Below are 21,964 nucleotides of genomic sequence, written 5' to 3'. Positions count from 1 at the left end.
CATTCATTCATTCATTCATTCATTCACCCATTCATACAGTTATACTTTCTCTCAATAAATTATTATTGGGCATCTACCAGGCACTGAGGATTTATGAATGAATAAGATATACATGTTCCCACTAGGATGATCGGTAGGGGAAGAAAGGGGTAAAGAAAGGGGCGGGGTAATCAGAAGGGGGAATGAAACATGAGAGACTATGGACTATGAGAAACAAACTGAGGACTTCAGAGGGGAGGGGGGTGGGGGAATGGGATAGACTGGTGATGGGTGGTAAGGAGGGCACGTATTGCATGGTGCACTGGGTGTTATATGCAACTAATGGAGCATCGAACTTTACATCGGAATCCGGGGATGTACTGTATGGTGACTAACATAATATAATAAAAAAATCATTTAAAAAAAAGATATACATGTTCCCTACTTTCATAACATTACAATCTAGCAAAAAGAAATATATTATAAGGTTACAAAATAAATTAATTAAAACTGTGATTATTGTTTATAAGTGCAAGGAGCATAATAACCTTCTAAGCAGTCTTTCTACTTCTGCTATTGCCCTCCAAGAGCTCCTGTAGTCTTTTCACAACATAGCATAAATTAGTGATCCTTTGAAAACAGGTGATTCCTCTGCTCAGAATCTTCCAATGGCTTGCTATCTCACTTAGAGAAAAATCCTACCTTGGTTACTTGTTGAAAGTAATAGACCACCTCAAAACTTAGTGGCCTAAAATAACAGTTGATTATCTCTTATGTTTGGGACTGACTAGATTTGGATGCATGGCTCTTGAAATCTTTCATATGGTTGCAATCTAAAGCAGCTGGGGTTAGATTCATAGAAGGCTTGATGGAACTGGACATTCAAGATGACTTCTTCACTCACATGTGCATTAAGTGTGAGTGGCCAGAGCGGGATGGGGCTGACCAGAATCTCTCTCAACATGCAGCTTCCCCATTGGATAGGTCGGGTTTCCTAAGAATATGGAAGTCTCAAGGTAGACTTCTTATCGTAGTTAACTTTCCCGAGAGTGAGCATTCCAAGAGACATAGATAGAAGCAAGACATTTTATGACTAAGTTTTGAATGCCACACTATTGCTTGCACAGGTTCTGGCTTCGGTGTGGAAGGGGGATTTACAAAAGTGTGATTACTGGGAAGCTTAACTCTCGGAAGTTCAAAGCTCTTCAGATGAAAAGACCTTGAAACCTCAGGCTTTACTTTCCTATTAAATCCATGTCCTAATTCTATCCTTTCCCACTCTTGATCCTGCCATTTAGGTGTTCTGGCTCCCTCATTGTTCACTGAAAATGTTAGGTTGACAACCATCTCAGGGAAATTTGCACTGCTGTTTTCTCTTTCTGGAACACTCTTTCCCAGATGTTTACATAACTTTTTCCCTCACTTTCATAGTTCTGATGAAAAGTCACCTCAGGGAGGTGTTTTCTTATTACCCTATGTAAAAGAGCCACCAATGCTTCCAAACCATGATCTTCCTATGGCATGTCTATTTTCATTTTATGCTTTGTTTTTTTCAATGTAATTAGCATCAAACATATATATTTTAAATATTTTTTTTGAAGTATGGCATACAGACAGCAATCACAGACCATAAAATTTCAGCCTAATGCATGAACAAACCCATAAAACCTATACCAAAAATAAATAACAGCATATCACTACAACCCAAGAAACTCTTCATTACCCTCTTCTGTCACCACGACCCCAAACAGTAGTAACCACTCTCTTGATTTCTAATAGCATGGATTTTTGTCTACTTTTGAACTCTCCACATATGGAATAAGACAGAAATTTTATATTCTATTATTTCTCTCATTAAATATTACGTTTGTGAAATTCATTACTGTTGGTGTATGCAGATTTGCTGCATGCAGATTGCTGAATGATATTCCTTTATATGAATTCACTGTAATTTACCCACTCTATTGTAGATGAGCATTTGGGATTTTTCTAGTGGTGGGCAAATCGTATTGCTATAAACACAATTGTGTATGTCTTTGGTAATTTTATGTATCTACCTAAGATATATATATTTCTGTTGGTTATATGTTTCAGAGTGAAATTTCTGAATTGCTGATATTCTACTTACTTTATTTGAATATTACCTGTTTCTCCTCTCAGGATGTGTAAAGTTTAACGAGTATAGAGGGTTTTGTCTATAATGTCAGGAGGTGGAGTAGGGAATGCTTTCACGGAGAAATAAATTAGAGTTGAAATGTTAAGGATGAGTAGGTACCTAATTATGCAATGCGGTTGGGAAAATCCTTTCTGAAGCAGAAGGAAAAGCCTGCTCAAAACCTTGGAGGTGGCAAAGAGGTCGGTGCATCTGAGAAAATGAAAGACCTGTGTAGAGTTTAGAGAGATAGGAGATTAGAAAATAACATTTTAGAAAATTCTAGAGATTTTTCACATCTTTTAGAATATTTTTAAGGTTTTATTCATTTTTTAAAAATCAACTGGATGTGTATTTTTAGGATAACACCATAATCATATTTTCATTCAAAAAAAGAACTCTGGACCCACAAATGATGAGTGTGTGTGTGGTGGGGACACTGTTTGGGATTTCCAGTAGTAGAGTTAAGAAACAACCAATATTTGAGGAGAAGAGATGTTTTGGAAGGTGTTTAGGATTTGAATAAATGATTAATTGATTATGGTGGTTGAGACATATTTTCTAGGGTATCTTCAGGCCTTTTAAGAACAAACCAGGTTGAGATGTATTTAAGACATTCAAGAGAAGATATGCATATGTACATCCCCAAGGAAGGGTCTTAGCTGAAAGTATAAAATTTAGAGTAATTTGTATTATGCAAACAAATATGATGACATATCTGAAGATGATAATGCTCCAGATGAGGACTATAAGACTGTCAATATCTCAGTTATAGTTAGGAGAACACAAGCCAGAACACGAACCTGACAGAAAGAAAAATATGGCCAGAGACGTGGAGGAAAAGCCAGAATAATTTTTTTTAAAAAGTGTTTCAAGGGAACAGAGTCATTGACTAACACAAGTATTGTCATCATAGAACTTATCACTATCTGATATTATTTTTGTTCATCTGCTTGATGTTTTTTGTCATTCTTCCACTTTTTAGGGTATAAGCTCCATGAGTACAGAGACCTCCAGCTTCTGTTCACTTTAGTGTTCTTTGTGTCTAATACAGTGGTGGGTATTCAAAAGTATTTGTTCAGTCAATATAAATGAAACAGTTTATGTATGAGGAGAACTGAAGTATGCCCATGGATTCATAATATGATAGTTGTAGTGACTTTTTCAAGAGTTGGGTAATTAGTGTGCTTGGGCTGCCATAACAAAATAGCACTGGTTACGCAGCTTAAAAAACAGGAATGTATTTTGTCATACCCTAGAAGTCCCAGATCAATGTGCCAGCAGATTTGGCTTCTGGTGAGACCACACTCTTCCTGCCTGGTAGACAGCCACCTTCTCACTGCGTCCTGACATGGCCTTCCTTCTGTGTGTGCAGAGAGAGAAGGAGCTCTCTGGTGTCTCTTGTCATAGAGGCCCTAATCCTATTGGGCCAGGTCTCACACTTATGACATTATTCAAGTTAAATTACTTGCACAGAGATCTATCAAATGCAGCCACACTGGGGTTTAGGGATTCCACATACGAAGTTTGGGAAACACAAGCATGTAGTCCATGGCAAGCTGTATCATAATATTTATTGCAACATGTTACAAGATTGGAAACAAGTAATTGGTCTTAAAATTTCTTGGATGCAAGACAAAAGTTTACTGACATTTTGAGGAAAAAGCAATAACAAAAGAAGTAATTAAAGAAGACGGTATTTAGACAAAGACACAGCATTCCACGACTTCTTACTCTGTGCACAGTAAATCCTCTGAGAGAGAAGTTAAGCAAAATAAGGCTTGCATTAGAAACAGCATATAATGCCATTATTATTCTGTTTTACAACAAAAGGCTCTATAAAATCTCTCTGGAGAAAAAAAGTGCAACACAAAACCTGTGTAACAGAGCAAAGTAGTGATGAAGACGCAACCATCCCTTTGAAATCTCTCAGAGGAATAAACACAGCACAAGTACATTGTTTCAAACTCAGCTGGTGGTCCGCAGCTTGGAGAGTAGAAACAAGAGAATGTAGGTGGTTCATTCAGAGTGGTTGCCTGTAGTCTTTGCTTGTTTGTTTTTATGTGCCTGTATTTTGTTCGACACTGGTTCAAAATGAGAGAACAGAATTAGGAGACTAGAGTAGTGGTTAAATATGTCTATTGGACTCATGTAGTTCTTGAGCTTTTCTTAATATTTAGGGTATTAAAAATTTCTGGGAAAGAATTTTATATTGTATTTCAGAGAACATAGAATAGTTTATGGCACTCTCAAATAGGTCTTCTCTGTTATTGACCTACAGTGTCTTGTTCTTTCTCTTTGTGGCATTTAGCACGAACTGGATTATATATTTACTTGTGTGTTGATTTGTTCAATGTCTTATCTTCTAGTAGAAGATAGCCTTGTAATTGTAGGGATCTGCCTTTAGTTGAGCACTGTTGGTGCGCAATCATATTTATTATGTTGAATATATGGAATCCATGTAACGATTTTCCCCTGAATATTAACATAAGGGTCTGTTCACGTGTGGGGTCTCTTCCTGTTTGCTAAATTGTTTTCAAATCAGTGATTAATGAAAAGAATTTGAAGTCTAAGTGATGTCATACAAGTTCCAGGAGCTGTGAGTCTCAGTTCTCTCATCCAAAGAAGTGATGCTAACTAAAATAATAACAATTGAAAACATTTCTCCATTTCATGAAAGCAGGGGTTTAATCCAAGGGAAAGAGATTATGATAGGGTAGGTCCTATTTAGTCTTAATGAAGGAAATTGAGAAAAGGAAGAATTTAATTATTTTGTACAACAAAGAATTAAGAAATTGCAAGCCACCTGGTAGTCCTCAATAGAGTTGTTTTGGCAGAACCAGAAAGGAACTCAGATAAGAGATTTGGTTGGAGGAAATGGAGCCCTGAATGATGGTGTCAGGCTAGGGCTGTGGAGCCTCAAAGCCAGTTCCGGACTTCTCCATGGTAGTGATGAGTCATAATGCATAGCAAAGAAGTAGCAACTGATACATGATAATCAATTTTGAATTATTGCTGTTGTATTTTGTAATTTTTCTTCCTTATCCAGAGACTCTGGATACTGTTACTAACAGTTACCATGGGTCTAAATTCAAGTGTGCATTTACACACGTGTGTTTGTGTATGTGTGTGTATCCATGCATCATATGTATACAGATCTTCTTTACAAAGTTGATTAGTTGTACTTCTTTGAAATTGCTGATGTCATATGAATAAATCTTATGAAATCTGATTCATCTCTACTAATTCCTTCAAACACAAATGCTTTCTACATTGTTGGTTTTACAAAGAACTCACAAGGTATTTTAATTTGGTTTGAATTGTCACTCTAGGTTAGATTCCCCTCTCTGATTAGAATCTCAGTGGCAAAGATAGCTCCGGCTGCTGGAACTGGGCGGACCTAGGGGCAGATTTTGACCTTCTAATGTTTCATTTTAATCCAACCTCTTGCAGATTCTATGTACTGCCCTGACTCCAGTGAATGGATCCTCAGATGCAGTTTGACTCTTATGCATATGTGATTTGGATATACCTGGGAAGGCACGGATATGCCCTTCTTTTCTATCGACCCTCTCTACCTTAAATTCTTATGTTCTTACAGTTTGATAGTTAACAATTATGTTAGACAACCATGTGGCTGTGTAAATCCTATGCGGAATTAATGATGTTTTAATTGTATATGATTTGACATATATTTGCCAATTCTCTCTTCTAGAATTTACCTCCTCATTGCCTGATAAACTGAATTTTTCAGAATGTTGGATTGAAACAGCTTTCCTGATAGATAACATCATGCATTATTTATGTTCAACCTTCATGTGAGGGACACAGATTTTGGAAACAAGCTTAATAGGCAGTTTTTTTTTTTTTAAAAGATTTTATTTACTTATTTGACAGAGAGAGAGAGACAGCCAGAGAGAGAGGGAACACAAGCAGGGGGAGTGGGAGAGGAAGAAGCAGGCTCCCAGCGGAGGATCCCCATGTGGGACTCGATCCCAGAACACCGGGATCACACCCTGAGCTAAAGGCAGACGCTTAATGGCTGAGCCACCCAGGCGCCCCTAATAGGCAGTTTTTTATGTGAAATATGCTTCTGGCTACATATAAAAGTACATCTAAATTCTTATCCTGCAAAGTAGTCAGAATGACATTTGTTGGTTTAATGTGAATAGTAAATAATGGGATCATGGCATTTTAAAACATGAAAATCAAGCATGATGACAACATTTTACAGTTTAAACAAGATAAACAAACTCTGCATGTACAGTAATGGGGTGGATGTTGCTAGTTGTTTACCCAGTAGTCTCTTTCTTCTTATAACGGAATGCTAACTTACTTTATGTATGTATTTCTCTCCCACAGGGTTTATGGTGCCTCAGGAAAATATGATTGCAAACCCAATTCCAAAGATGACTCAGATTGGACTAAAAGAAATCCCACCTCTCTTGCCAACGATCAGCTCAAGAATAAGTTTGTGATCCAATGTTGTACAATAGATTAGGTTTTCTGGAATCTTTTGGCAAAATTTCTTTGGTCTTCAGTCGTCTCTGAAAACTAGCACTTTCCCTCCTGCTAAAAATAAGCAAGGGGTTATGAAGTTCTGGTTGTCATTCTACAGTCTGATTTTTCACTGGGTCAAACAACCTTGAGGTTTGATCTACCACTGATCTTGCTTTCATGTGAGCCAATGTGTTTCCTTACTGTTAAGAAAGTCCAGTTTAGTGAGATAAACGTTAAAAGAATGATAGTAAATCCATTATCACACAAGCACATGCACAGTAAAAAAACCTGATAAACATTATGAAAAAAACCCAAAAATGTTATGATAGGAAATTTAGTTTAGGGGTCAGAGAAGGCCTATTTGTAGAGATCATGGTTGAGTGGGATCAAAAGTATAATTTTACTAAGTGAAGAGTTAGGGGAAAAAAATATCCCATGCAAAGGCCTCGAGGTAGGAAATTTGTTGGCACTTTAGAGGAACTTAGAGAAATTTAGCATGGCTCAATCAAGGATCAGGAATAAGCAGGGAAATAGAACACTGGTATGAAATGAATCTGGGGATATAAGCAATGTCCAGATACTTTATGACATTGAAAGTATTAGAGGAATCATTAATATAATCAAATATCATAAGATTTTGTAAGTCGAATGCTGTCTTTCTCCTTTACATTCTCCCTGGACTTATATTAATAACCACAATAGAAAGGGGGTCTTGGTAGGTAAATATATGAGCAAGGAAGGTACATGTCCCCCCTCAAGTCTCCCACTGTCCCCTTTTTCTATTGTTGGAAACACAGTAGCCACACGTTAAGTTTTCTTTCTTTTATGCCCAACTTAATTAGTTCATTTTAAATATGTGAACAAAATTATACTGCCCAGTTTTTAGTTAATCTAAACCAGAGTTCAGTTAGTAAAATGTGACGAAGGATGAATATATGTTCAGCTACCAGCATAGTTGTATCTTTTAATTAGAGGCATGGGAAACCATTTAGGTGTGGCTTACTAATAATAATTAGATAATGATAATTAGATACCAGAGTTATCTCATTGTTTAGGAACCCCTGGAAGAACATATAACTGAAAACAGACTACTGGTCCTTCTTTACAAGTGTGCTCTTGTTAGCCTCATGTTTAATCTACCATGAGTAAACCAGATTCTCAACGAAAGACTAGTGGCAAAGGAGAAGGAAGTAGAATTTATTAAGATTGGGCTGAGAAAAATTTATACAGCTGAATGACTTCCCTGAGTGAGGTGGCTAGTAAGGTTCTAAATTGTATGGTCCATGGAAGAATAGCACCTTGATCTGTTAATAGCAGCTGAAATATTAAAAAAAGACTGTATCCGATGGATGAGATACAGTAGCCAGATTTATCGGAAAGGCAACACTTAAAATTAAATAGGCAGGAGCTTTATGATTTAGGGAGAACTATATGAATAAAGGGGAACAGAGTTTTTCCCGAAAGAGAAAATATTGCCAAAGGCTAGTAAGTTTGACAAATAGACTGAGAGTCATCCAAATTTCCAAATCCAGTGGGAGTAATGGAAAAGTAGTGAGAAACTGAGGCATCCATTAAAAATAATAGGAATAGGAACCAGTTGTAATTTCTTACTGGTTTCTTCATTAATTGATAAATTAAAATCTTTGAGAAATGTTCAAAAACTGTAGCAAGAACAACACAACTACAACTATAGCAACAAAAACTACTAAAGCTATTACTGTCACAACTTTTTTTTTTTTAGAGCTTGACCACAAACTTAATTTGTGCAAACAAGATGAAGTATCTTCCCCAAATGCTACTGTTTTCCCAGATAATAACAAGTGTCTAGTGAAAAGAGAGCAGTCACAATTTTCTGCTTTGCACTAAGATTCCTGCCAAAGTATCAAGTTCACTTTAAAAAAAAATAAATTCAATTAATTAACATATAATGTATTATTTGTTTCAGGGTTACTTCACCATTTTTTTTTTTAAATGCCAAGTAGATTGTAATGATCTCTGTCACAACAGAGAGAAGTGGTGGTGAGTTATTTTTTACATATTCATTGGAAGGGAAAAAATCCAAAGTAAATTCTTGAGGAATATCCCTTATTACCTTACTGAGACAAAATACACATAATTTAAGTATGTTTTTTATATATAGAAAGAGAAATAGAAAGATCAGTGTGTGTGTGTATCGATCTTGTATATATTTTGATCAAAGTTTTGATTTTGATTTTTCTTTTGCTTTGCAAATACAAAAGGTTATATATACTGATCTTGCATATATATATATATATAGAGAGAGAGAGTACTTGAAACGCAAAAATAAAAATAAAAATTTTGATAATTTAACTGTGTTTCTATATTTTATTAATAAAAACTCCTAGATGTTCTACAAACTCCAAACTCTGAACTAACTTGGAAGAAAGACCATTGCTATGGGCTAAAATCCCTGTGTCCATGAGTACAAAGGGTTTCGTAGAGGTGTTATATAATTTGACTAAATTAATTTATTACCAACTGACCAAACAAACATTTCTAGGCACAAAGAAATTAGGGCACTTCTCAATATTATAATGGGAGGATAATAATAGTTATTATATATTTATAAGAGGGATTAAATGAGAACAATCCAAACAACTTTTTTGCCAGTGATGAATATTCCAGGACCTGTATATTAGTTGTTAAATAAAAGTAATTCCCCCAATTTAAAATTCCTTTAAAACAATCAGTTCACTCATAAAGGGTGTGTGAGGGAGATGGAATTATTCACAAAACTGGGAAGAGGCAACCAGAATCCAACCAGCTGAATAAATTGCTGACATTGAATCCATGACCAGGCTGTGTCTCATTTATGGTTTCTATTTTCCTTGGCCTCTCTTCCTGCTCCAGCAAAGTGTGGCTTTAAAATTGTAATTGCAAATTAAGCTAATAATAACATGTTTTGCTGAAGCTGTTTCTACCAAAGTGTAAAATCCCACATTGATCTACCCTGTTTGAGTCCATGAAAGCCAAAAGCAATCAATATGACATGAACGATAACTACATTTCTCTTTCAAACTTGCACATTGCTGGGGGAAGAGAGTCAAAATAATTTTCATATGTTTTCTGGTTGGACAAATATATTTCAAGACTCTGCTCGAATTATATAGCAACAGTAGCAACAGTGCATACCTTAATCCTGTTTTGAATAGCAGGCTTAGTGCTTTTGGGGTTTGATGGAATGCTCTAATTAGGGAGGGTTTCAGAAATATATTCAGTAGCTGACTTGTGATCAATTACAGATAATCTATTGCAAGGCATTCAGTTGTTTTCTAGATTTTCAAAGTACTCCAAATACAGATAGGTGGGCTTACAGTAGGTGTTGAATTCTAAATATTTGCAAAAGAACTAAGAAAACTGTACATAAAATTAGGATTATTTATTTATTTAATCTATTCATTTATTTATTTGGTGATTCCAAAAGGGCCAAAAAGCCGCAAGTGGATTAGTAAGGGCACAAAGATTCTAGTAAATTCTATAACATAAAAAAAATTGAATTGTGTTTAATTTACCACTGTTCATAAAATATTACATAGTTTAACATTGGAAGATATGATTCATTTTCTGTGAAAGTAGGCTCATTCTAATAACCTGACAAAGACGTGGAATCTTCTTTACCCCCATATTCAGTTGAACAATTTAATGATTAGAGAAGGCACTCCTGAAGATAATAATAAACTTTTATATTTATACTGCACATGACTCTAGGCATATATTTACTTTAAACATTTTAATATTACCACAAACAGCTGGCATAGAAAGATCCTTTGCCATTTTTGGTTTTAAAGAAATAATCATTGCCCTAGTCATTATTCATCTCCCATTGGTAATTCTTACATCCAGGCCTACATACAACCTGTCACCATTTTTTTGTGCATTTATTCTCTAAAGTGGAGTCTTCCTCTGTCTATTCCATATGTGACCCAGAAGATACATGTGTAACTTTGATTAATTAGGAAAGAACCTCATTCAGCTAATAATTCTTTCCTTTTGATATTACTGGTTATAGAGTGAATATCCTTTGTAATACCTCCTTAAATAATGTTACATTCTTAAATTTGTATAATATGCATCTTACATTCTGCTAGGTTTAGTTAAAATTTATTTTAAAATTTGCCTGGGAAAGATATCTATGTATTTAATTACAGAATAATTTTAGGATAGTTTGGAATGATGTCTTAGATCTAATAAAATGAACTGTAAAAGGGACAAATGTAAAATTCTATGTTTACAGCTTTAAAAATGATTAATTCAGAAAAATGTAATAGTGGTACAATAGGGAAAAAAGATTTGGGGATGTTTGGTTTATTGCATGCTCCATTTGTGTGAGTGTGATGGTGTTGCTGATCATGGTCATAAAATCTTAGGTTATGTTTGTAGAGACAGAGTGTTCAGGAAAACTACAAGATGTACTGATTATCCCACACATTATTGTCGAGAAGCATAGACTAGACTCTATGGGATACACTTTGAAGTGTTTGCATTCCTTAGGTATGCGCTTTGGCTCTTGAATAGACTAGTTATGAGAACTTGGATAGGTTAGTCAATAACATCACCAAGGCCCAGTTTTCTTATCTTTGAAATTGGGATGATGTAATAGTATTGTCGTTAGAGAGATGTTTAAGAATTAAATGAGATAAAATTTATTGGTATACTTATTTACTCATTACATGCAAAATATTAATTAACATTCAACAAGTAAACGTCTCCCAATTCTTTTTTTTTTTTTGCCTATGTAATCCTATTCCCTGATAAACAGATACCCCACATCATTAATTTATTGATGAAATGCTTTCTTTGCACTTTTACCGTCATTTAAACTTGGCTTGTCACTGTAGCCACCTCTATGGGACTGCTTCATTTTCCACCTTCCATAATGCTGTGGCCTAGAATTCCCACTGAGAGCTTCCCTCAGCCTTCAGCCTTCATTTAAAAACTCTCTTATATTGGGGGCTTTTGCATTCTGACTAAACTATCTTATCCCCACTGTGCTGTAGTGATATAACCTGCTAGTAATCACATTTTCTTATCCTTTGAAGGACTCTCAACCCAGTGACCTTAGTCTTTCTGAGAAAAGTAATATAAGTCCATATTTTAATTCCAAAATAGTTCCTTTATTCACATTTTAAAGATATTCTTGTGTTTTTCACTTATTTGTTGTATTAAATAGTGTGTAGAAAAAGAAAAAGATACATATACTAAGAATATTATTCTGATCAAGAAACTGAAATATAGTTGATTACCTATCATGAAGTGGTCAGTAATAATCTATAATCAACGAGATGGAGAGCCAGATTTATGCTTTGCTAACTCATTAGTTTGCCATTTAATGTTTCCTTTCTTGCTCTAGGATTTAATGTCTTTACGACAATGTATTAGTTGTTGATAAAAATATGGTTCAGTCAAGTATACAAAGTTACCATATCCATGTTTCTTTTACAATAATATGCTTTCATAAGAACCTTTAAATTTATGCTCTAAAATTTTACCATAAGTAAATGTGGTATTGCCAATTAATATTGTACACATTAAGCTCTTTAAATACTAATGAAATTCATGTACTAAAAAATGCATAATTTAGGAAACATAATACGAGACATATAAAGTAGACCTGAAAAACCCTGACCAAGATTAACATTGGAAAATGTACAACACTCTAATTTGAAAATAATTGAGTTTTCTTGACTTAAAAACTTAATTACCCCTTGAATATTTCATATTAGTCTGAATTGTTTATACAAGCAACTAAAAAATGTGCCCTTTGGGTCCCCTTTGTTAATTCTAATTAAACTTTACACCTATATCCAATTTTCACTACTTCGAAATATCTTTACAGTAAGAATGTTTAAACCTGCACTTGGATATTTCTATTCAGTGCCTTAATCCGTAGTTAACATTTTCAGTATTTTTCATGTTTCCTATTACTTTACATTTGGAAGAAACACATATTGTAGTCATATTTATCAAAAGTGAGTGCCTTTATATGCATCTGCTCTATCTCCAAAGCACCGAAAGAGATACATCTTTTGTTAGACTTGGTGTCTCTGATTATTAACTAAAGATTTTCCTTCCTCTCTGCCAGCTAGTAAAGATTCTGGCTCCTTTTCAGTCTGAATAAAAAAGAAAAAATAAATAATTTTTCATGAATAAGGATTGGCAGTTTTATGATTGGCTATGACTCTTTATTCACATATTACTAAGACAATCCCAGTTTTTCCAGCTTTTTAGCACATATATGATGTTGAGGGAAATAGCTATAATAAAAAAAATTTGGAATAAATGTTTACATAAGAAGAGTGTATATTAGGGCACCTGGGTGGCTCCGTCTGTTAAGTGTCTGCCTTCGGCTCAGGTCGTGATCCCAGGGTCCCTGCTCAGTGGGGAGTCTGCTTCTCCCTCTCCCTCTGCCCCTCGGCGACAACTGTGCTCTCTCTCTCTCTCTCAAATAAATAAAATCATGGTAAAAAATAAACATTTTATATTTGTTTTCTTCTTCGGATAAGTACATTGTTTTGAAAAACAAAACAATGAGCAATATTATTGTTTTTGTTTGTTTTGTTTAAACGCTGTAAAAGTTAAGAAACAGTGTAAGTTTGGAACTAAATTCCCGATTACAAAACCTCAAAATGTTTAATTAAAGAGTAATTTTAAAACATTCTATGTGAACTACTGGTTCAGAAATAGGAGTCCTTGAAGAAAGAGACATCAAAATAGTTTGTTGGCAATAGAGTGGTAATTTTAAAAAATCTTTCTTTCCTTTTTTCCCTACAGAAAAGTATTCTGTAAGTGAGTCCATGTGGAATAAACACACTGCTGTGGCTGTCTATGCTCTGATCACCTACCTTACTTCTGCATTGATTACCTTCTTCAATTCTGTTCAAAAATCACCTTCTCAGGGTGCCTGGATGGTGCACTCGGTTGAGTGGACTCTTGCTTTGGGCTCAGGTTGTGATCTCAGGGTCCTGGTATGGAGCCCTGCATGGGGTCTGTACTTAGTGCAGAGTCTGCTTGAGAATCTTTCACCCTCTTGCTCGGCCTCTTCCCACTGCTCGCTCTCTCTCATATAAATAAATAAAATTAAAAAAAAATTACCTTCCCAATGAAGACTACGCTGAGTACTCCTTCTAAAAAATCACACCCTCCCAAGCACACCTCTATTCCTCCTCTTCTTCCTATATTTCCCCCCCCAAATATTTATCCCATTGTAGCATGCTGTATAACGGCTTTGTTATTTTGTTGTTTTTTCCTCTGTCCTCACTAGATTGCTCCACTAGGACAGGAATCCCTAGTGCCTAGGACATAGTGTTTATAAAAAATATTTGTCTGAGAAGGAGGATTCCAGGAATATGGCACGGTAGGAAGCACCAGGAATTGATCCTTTCACCCAGGCAATAATTGCACGGACTGAATCTGTCTAATACAAATATTTTGGAACTCTGGAATTGCCTGAAGGCTGCAATTTCCACCGGAAGGTTTGGATAATAAATTGTAATTAATTTTAGTCAATATCAGCTCTTAGCTCAGCAGCACCTATACCACACCCAGCCCTGTGGCTGGGAGCTGTGCATATGTTCTGGAAGCAGCGTGCACACTATTTGCAGGAGCCATAGTGGGTGTTCTGGTTGTTGATTGCTGCTTTTGATTAGGGATTTGCAGACATAGACATGGTCAGCCACTGTTGCATTATTGTGAGCCCCTCCTGAAGTGATTAAAAATCCTTCTAAGGGATTTAAAGTGTTGGTGGTCTTACCCCTTCAATTTTTTTATTTTTTTGCTTTTGAGAGACAGACAATTAAGACTAGAACATTCAAAAGCAACTGCATATACAGGGAAAAATAGTTACTGTGCATGCCCAGGGAAAGGTGCAGGTTCAGAAAAGATCTGAAAAACTTTAGGTTTACACTTCAGGCTATTCTCAGTGTACAACAATGAACAAAATGAAAAGAAAAAAACAAAAATAGAAAAACAAAACAAAAACAGATAGCAAATTCTAGGGAAGGGGGCAAACTTTATTTCCAGAGTTACAGAAATTTTCCCTGAGAGAGACAAGATGGCAAACCTACTAAGCACAGAATTTAAAACAACTGTCTTAAAGATGATCAAATAACTTAAGGAAGATGTGAGAAAGTCAAGAAAATAATGTAGGAACAAAATGAAAATACCAATAAAGAGAATATTTAAAAAAAACTGAAAAGTCATTCTGGAGCTGATAAGTTCAATAACTGAAATGAAAATTTCATAAGACAGAAAGTTTAAATTAAGGAATGAGAACTATCGTATGCTGTGTACAAAAAGGCAGGTTAAATATAAAGACAGATATATTAAAACTAAAAGGATGAGAAGAGATATGTTATCCCCAAATCAATCCAATGAAAGCTGGAATGGCAAAATTAATCTGTGACAAAGTAGATTACAGAGTAAAAAATACCGTGAGTGTTAGAGATCATTCCATAATGACAAGGGGCCAACTCATCAATATGACATAGCAATCCTGAACATATATGTACCTAAAAACAAAGTTTCAAAATACATTCAAGAAAGACTGATAGAATGGCTGGGAGAAAGTAAAAAAATCCTAAATTGTACTTGGGGATTTCAGTATTTCTCTTTGAATAATTGATTGACCAAACTGAGAGATAATCAGTAAGTATATAAAAGACTTGAAAAATACTATCAACTGACTTGTCCTACATGACATTTATAAAATAAATGCACATGTTTATCAAGTACACCTAGAATATTTACCAACATAGACCATATTTGGGGCCATAAAACAAGTCTCAATCAAGTTTTAAAAGATTGAAATATATGAATTATGTTCTCTGATCATGATAGAATTTAATTGGAAATAAAAAAAGTATCACTTAAAAATCCTTAAATATTTGCAAACTAAGAAAATAACAAAATAACTTGTGAGTCAAAAAAGAAATCAGACAAGAAATCAGAAATTATTTTGAATGACTAAAAATGAAAGTTCAACACTCAAAATTTGTGAAATGCTGCTGAAGCAGCTCTTCTGGGGAAAATTTATAGTGCTAAGCATCTATATTAGAAAATAAAAAATACGTGAAACCAAGGACCACCTTAAGAAATAAGAAAGGAAAAACTAATTAAACTAAAAGTAAGTGAAGAACGAAAAGGATAAGGATTAGAGAGAAAAGTACCAACTAATAAAGTAGAAACAGAAAAATGAAAGAGGAAGTCAAAGAGGCAGCCTGGGTGGCTCACTCAGTTAAGTGTCTGACTTCAGCTCAGGTCATAATCCAGGGTCCTGGGATGGAGCCCTGCCTGGGCCCCATGCTCAGCAGGAAGTCTGTTTCTCCCTCATTCTTTGCCCCTCCCCCTGCTTGTGCTCTCTCTCTCTCTCTCTCCCTCTCTCTAATAAGTAAGTAAAAATTTCATTAAAAAAAAAAAAAGAGAGAGAGAATGTGAGGAATGCCTGGGCAGCTCAGTCCGTTAAGCATCTGCCTTCAGCTCAGGGCATGATCCCAGGGTCCTGGGATTGAGTCCCCCGTGGGGCTCCTTGCTCAGTGGGGAGCCTGCTCCTCCCCATGTCTGCTGCTTCCCCTGCTTGTGCTCTCTCTCTCTCTCCCTCCCTCAGACAAATAAATAAATAAAATCTTAAAAAAAAAAAAGAGGAAGTTAAAGAAATCCAAAGTCGGTTCCTTGAGATCAGTGAAATTGAAAAACCTCTAGGTAAACTGATCATAAAAAAGAAAAAGAAAGCTAATTACAATGATCTGGAATGAGTTAACATGACTACAGATTCTGTAGATATTATAATGATTGTAAAGGACAGAATAACTTTATGGCAATGAATTTGACAACTTGAATGCAATGACAGATCTTTAAAAGGTGCAATTTACCATGGTTCACTCAAGAAGAAATAGGTAACCTAAATAGTACTATCTATATATTTTTTAAAGAAATTAAATTCTAGTTAAAAATTCCAGTCTGAGATGGCTTGGCTGATGAATTCCACTAAACATTTAAGGACAAAATAATACCAATTCTATATAACTCTTTCAGTAACCAGAGAAAGGACTGCTTGCTTCCCTACTCACCCTATGAGTGCAGAATTACTCTGAGAAAAAATGAAACTAGACTCATCTTACATCACACAAAAAACAAAGGAAACAAAGACACTAAAAGTACACATTACTATCACTTATGAACATAGATGCAGAAATTCTAAGAAATACATATCAAATAATACCAAACAATATATTAAAGGATAATTATGACCAAGCAGGAGTTTTCCTAGAATACAAGATTTGTTAAGCATATGAAATCTACCTATGTAATTCATCATAAAAGTAAACAAACAAACAAACAAACAAACATAAAGCCAAACTATATGATCATCTTAGATGGCACAGAAAAAACATTTTGAATCCAATATATGCTGCCAGTAAAGACTCTCATTCAACTATGAATAGAAGGGAATTTTCTTAACTTGATTAAGGACATCTATGGAAAACCTTATAGATAACATTTTATTTGATGTGAACCAGTAAAAACTTTCCCCTTAAGGTCAGGAAAAGGGGAGGAAAAACATCCATTCTCACTACTCTTCAGCATTGTATTGGAGTTTCTAGCCAGTGCAATCGGGAGATAAAAAGAAATGAAAGGTATTCAGTAAAAGACAAGTCACAGAAAGATTAAAAAAAAAAAAAGAAAAATGAAAGGCATTCAGATAGAAAAGGAAGAAATAAAGCTGCTTTATTCACAGATGACATGATTATGTGGAAAATCTGATGACACCTACAAAAAGCTACTAGGATTAACAAGTGAGTTTAGCAAAGGTGTTCATGGGTCAGAAGATTCATTATTAAAATGTCAATTTGCCCCAAAATGATATATACATTTAACATAACCCCAACTGAAATCTCACCAAGTATTCTTGTAAAAATTGACAAGCTGATTCTAAGACTCATATGGAAATGCGAAGATAGCCAAAAGAACTTGAAAAAGCAAAACAAAGCAGAAAACAACACCTGTCCTTGGTCAAAGTCAGCCCATAAGTAAAGGAAAAAATAAACCTAGTAAGTTCACCCCCATGCTCTTGTATGGATTTTGAGTATGGTCTTCAATCTGTCTCTTATTTACTTTTCAGAGTCCTCAGGTAGTTCCCTTTGAATTCTGTCTGGAGATTTTGGTTGTAATGAGTAGGAGAGAGAAGATGTAGTCAGCTTACTGCAGCTTGGTTGGTACCAACAGTTAGTTATTCTTTAAAAGACCCAATGACCCTTTTGTAGTTTTGTTTAATATTTTGTTATGTTCTGCTTTCATATTTATTATTTGTTTTATTCTTATTTTTTGGATTTAATTAATACATGATGTTATGATGCTAACAAAAATTCTAAATGTAAAAATTCCATGGGAAAAGGCAAGGCCTTTAGTCCTACAGCATTCAACTTCTGAGAAAAGGCTATGACTTTTTTTTTTGGTCATCATCTTTCAAACCAAAGACATGTTTTTTGTCTTTAGTTCCTGAAGTCTTTTTTTTTTTTTTGTAATCATGTTAGGTTGTAATTTTCTGCAAAGACAGGTGAATAATATCCATGATATCGTGATTTGAGGGATTTTGCATGCCAAATACATTATAGCATAGTGGACTTCTGGAGTAAGACCTGATTCAAATTCAGGACCTATAACATATCTGCTGTATGACCTTGAGAAATCACTTAAACTTTCCTCAAATTCATTATCTACAAAGTATATCTACTTGTTATTATTATGAGTATTAAAGGAAATTTTGCATTTAGGGTGTCTTGCATGTAGTTAGCATGTGGTAGGAATTAAATTCATGGTAGTTATTCATTATTCTTAGTACAGCAAATATTTTTATTGATGACGTACTTATTCTGATGTTTTATAACACTTCATTAAACAATTTTTATTTATTTATTTATTTTTATTTAAATTCAATTTAGTTAACATATACTGTATTATTAGTTTGAGGAGTAAAATTTAGTGATTCATCAGTTGCATATAACATCCGGTGCTCATTACATCAGGTGCCTTCCCTAATGCCCAACACCCAGTTACCCCATCCCCCCACCCGCTCCCCTCAGGCAACCCTCAGTTTGTTCCCTACAGTTTAGAGTCTCTTGTGGTTTGCCTCCCTCTCTGTTTTTATCTTATTTTCTTTATTCTTCCCTTCCCCTATGTTCATCTGTTTTGTTTCTTAAATCCCACATATGAGTGAAATAATTTTTATTTTTTAAAGTTTTGTACTTCAATGGTTTTAATTTTGTGTGACGTTTGATTGGAAAAACTGAGGAAATGCTTCTACCATGATATGATATAGGAGCTGGGATTTTTCTATGCTCAGAAATGGTATATGTGCTCTCACTGAGCAAGAGCTGGGTTTGAGGGAGAAGTTGGCATTTAGTAACTACCTTGCAAGGCCCCATGTAGAGCATATTGTTGGATATCTTATCCCTGCCTGGGTTGTAAAGCCAAATTCACCTCACCTGTGATGATGGCCTCGCTTCACTAGACATTTCTCTGCATGGTAAGGATTAATTTAGAAAGCTAATAAACATCACATATAGTGCACATTTATTTTGAAGCAAAACAGAAAAACTTTCTGAAGTGAACTGATTGCAAATGTACAATTCAAATTAGTGTTTGCTTCACTTAAACTCTATTATACTTTTTGAGATCATTAAATGTGAATAATAAACTTCTTAATCCTTTACAAGAGGAGAATGGAATAGATTAATTCAACTTTGAGCAGTCTTCACATTATTGATTCTTTTTCTGAAATTTTCTATTTTATAAATGGAAATAATACAAATAAAATCTAAATTTTAACATTAAAGAATAATCTAATTAACCAAAGGCTTAAAGCCCAACGAACTGTAAAAATGAAACAAAATGTCATTTCTTTTAAAGAAATAATAACTTTATGGCACTCTATTATAAAGTACTAAAATGGCATTTAAATAGCTTAAGAAAACTAACATGGTAACCGATAATATTAAATTGAATGTCATGTGATACAGTGCCTTACCATAATGTATATTACCTGAATTTTTCTTCTTTACAATTTCAGTCCAAAATTCATAATTAATGCAACAAATCATGAGAGTTAAGAAATTCAGAAGGACTTCTTTGGTGGTTTTTCTTGTGCTTTTTTTTTTTTATGAGTCTCAGCGGCATCTCATTATACTTTGAGAAATTTATTCTAGTTTGCTGGCTTTCTTTCACTATATATTCTTCCAAATAATGGAATTAAAGATTAAGCCATTCTTTTGCTTTTAAGTAAGGATTGTTTTCCTTTCTTGAATTGCCGTCTCACTCACATTAATCGTTTCATTTTTTCAAATGACTGTACGTTGCAGACCCGCTCTTGAAAGTGTATATGGTAACTTGTCTTTGAGTATGCTATTCTCCTTCCTACTGTTACATTTCACTATCAAAATCTCAATTTTTCTTGAATGATAGGTTGTCTTAAAGGGAGTACTTGTCTTGGCTTTTAGGGCAGGAGTGAGCAAACCACAGCCTGAGGGCCAAATCCAGTGCACTGCCCCTTTCTGTACAGCTGTGAGCTAAGAATTGTTTTTATGTTTTGAAATGGTTGGAAAAAAATTGAAATGCTACTATTTAGGGAAAAGTTAAATTAATATAAAATTTAAATTTTTGTGTATATACATAAAATTTTGAATTTTAAAATTTAATGTTTGTGGAAATGTTCTTTCTTTGTGCATAAGTTCCATATAATATCCTTGATTTTGCCTTTTGGACAGCAAAGCCTAAATATTTAATAACCTGCCATTAACAGAAAAACTTTGCTGACTCTTACTTTAGATAAATGGATTGCAATTTTTATGACATAACACTTTTTTTTTGGTATCGGTTTTTTTTTTTAAGCTTTATTTGAGAGAGAAAGTGTGTTTGTGTGCAGGGCAGAGGGAGCGGGAGAGAGAATCACAAGCAGACTTCCCTCTGAGTGTGGAGAAGGACTTAGAGCTTGCTCTCAAGACCCTGAGATCATGACCTGAGCCAGAACCAAGAGTCAGATGCTTAACTAACTGAGCCACCCAGGTACCCCTGTGTCAGTTGTTTTTAAATGATTTAAATGACTGAATGAAATATAGATTCCAAAAACAGACATGAAGTTTATTCTAAAGCAAGTATACTGGATCTTCTATATGTGAAAGGTATTGGGCTTTCAAGTAATCCTCTGGTGAGAAAACATTTTCATCCCATGAGATTTCACAACAATCATTTTCTAGAAACAATTCACTTGACATAATTATACTCAGCTTAGAATCATAGATTTGTTCTCTTATTCTGAAAAAAAAGTTTATTATTTTTTTTCTTCATTTCCTAATTTCTTCTTCTTTCTTATGCCTGTGGTTTGAGCCACATGGCCACCCTTTTACCTTCCGTTATAATACCCTCTGTGGCCTCCATTCACAGGTCTTTCTAAATGTGTTATCCACTGGCACTGCAAATGCTTATCTAATATGCAAATATTATCATTCTTTTGCAATCTTTTAATCAGTCCAACTGCTTCCTCCAATCAAAACTCTATGAGAGCTGGGTTTTATACACAGCTGATGAATTATTGAACACTACATCAGAAACTAATGATGTACTATATGTTGGCTAACTGAATTTCAATAAAAAAATTAAAAATAAAAGATATAGGTCTATAGTTTTCTTGTGGTGTCATTGTCAAGCTTGGTATCGGGTAAATACTGCCTTCAGAAAATAAGTTAGAGAGTTTTCCATTTACTTCTGTTTTTTAAAGTGTTTGAGAAAGATTGAAATTTCTTTATTAAACAATCAGTAACCAATATTGGGGCACTTGGGTGGCTCAGTTGGTTAAGCGTCTGCCTTTGGCTCAGGTCGTGATCCCAGGGTCCTGGGATTGAGCCCCATTTTGGACTCCCTGCTCAGCGGGGAGCCTGCTTCTCCCTCTCCCTCTGCCTGCTGCTCTGCCTGCTTTGCGCTCTCTCTCTCTTTCTCTCTCTCTGTCAAATAAATAAATAAAATCTTAAAAAAAAAAAAAAAGAAAGACTCTACAAAAGGATCACATTCTACCTTGCCAGCCTAGTTTTTCACTATTCTCTGACATGAACTAGTTACACCAAAAAATCAAAAACAAAAACAGAACAAAACAAAACAAAAAGCCTGCCACTCCTACTATGCCATGTTTGCTTTTGTCTCAGACTTTGAGGAAACCATTTTTCCTGAAAGGGACAGGAGTTTTCCCTGTGGAAATCTCCATCTTTTCTGACTTTGCACAAGGAGCAGCTCTGAGATATCTTACACTTCACCTCTAAAGCTGAAGTT

Source organism: Ailuropoda melanoleuca, chromosome 10 (assembly GCF_002007445.2).
Source record: "Ailuropoda melanoleuca isolate Jingjing chromosome 10, ASM200744v2, whole genome shotgun sequence".
NCBI classification, from domain to species: domain Eukaryota; kingdom Metazoa; phylum Chordata; class Mammalia; order Carnivora; family Ursidae; genus Ailuropoda; species Ailuropoda melanoleuca.
The sequence above is the reverse complement of the archived record's forward strand: the minus strand, read 5'-3'. Positions refer to the sequence as shown.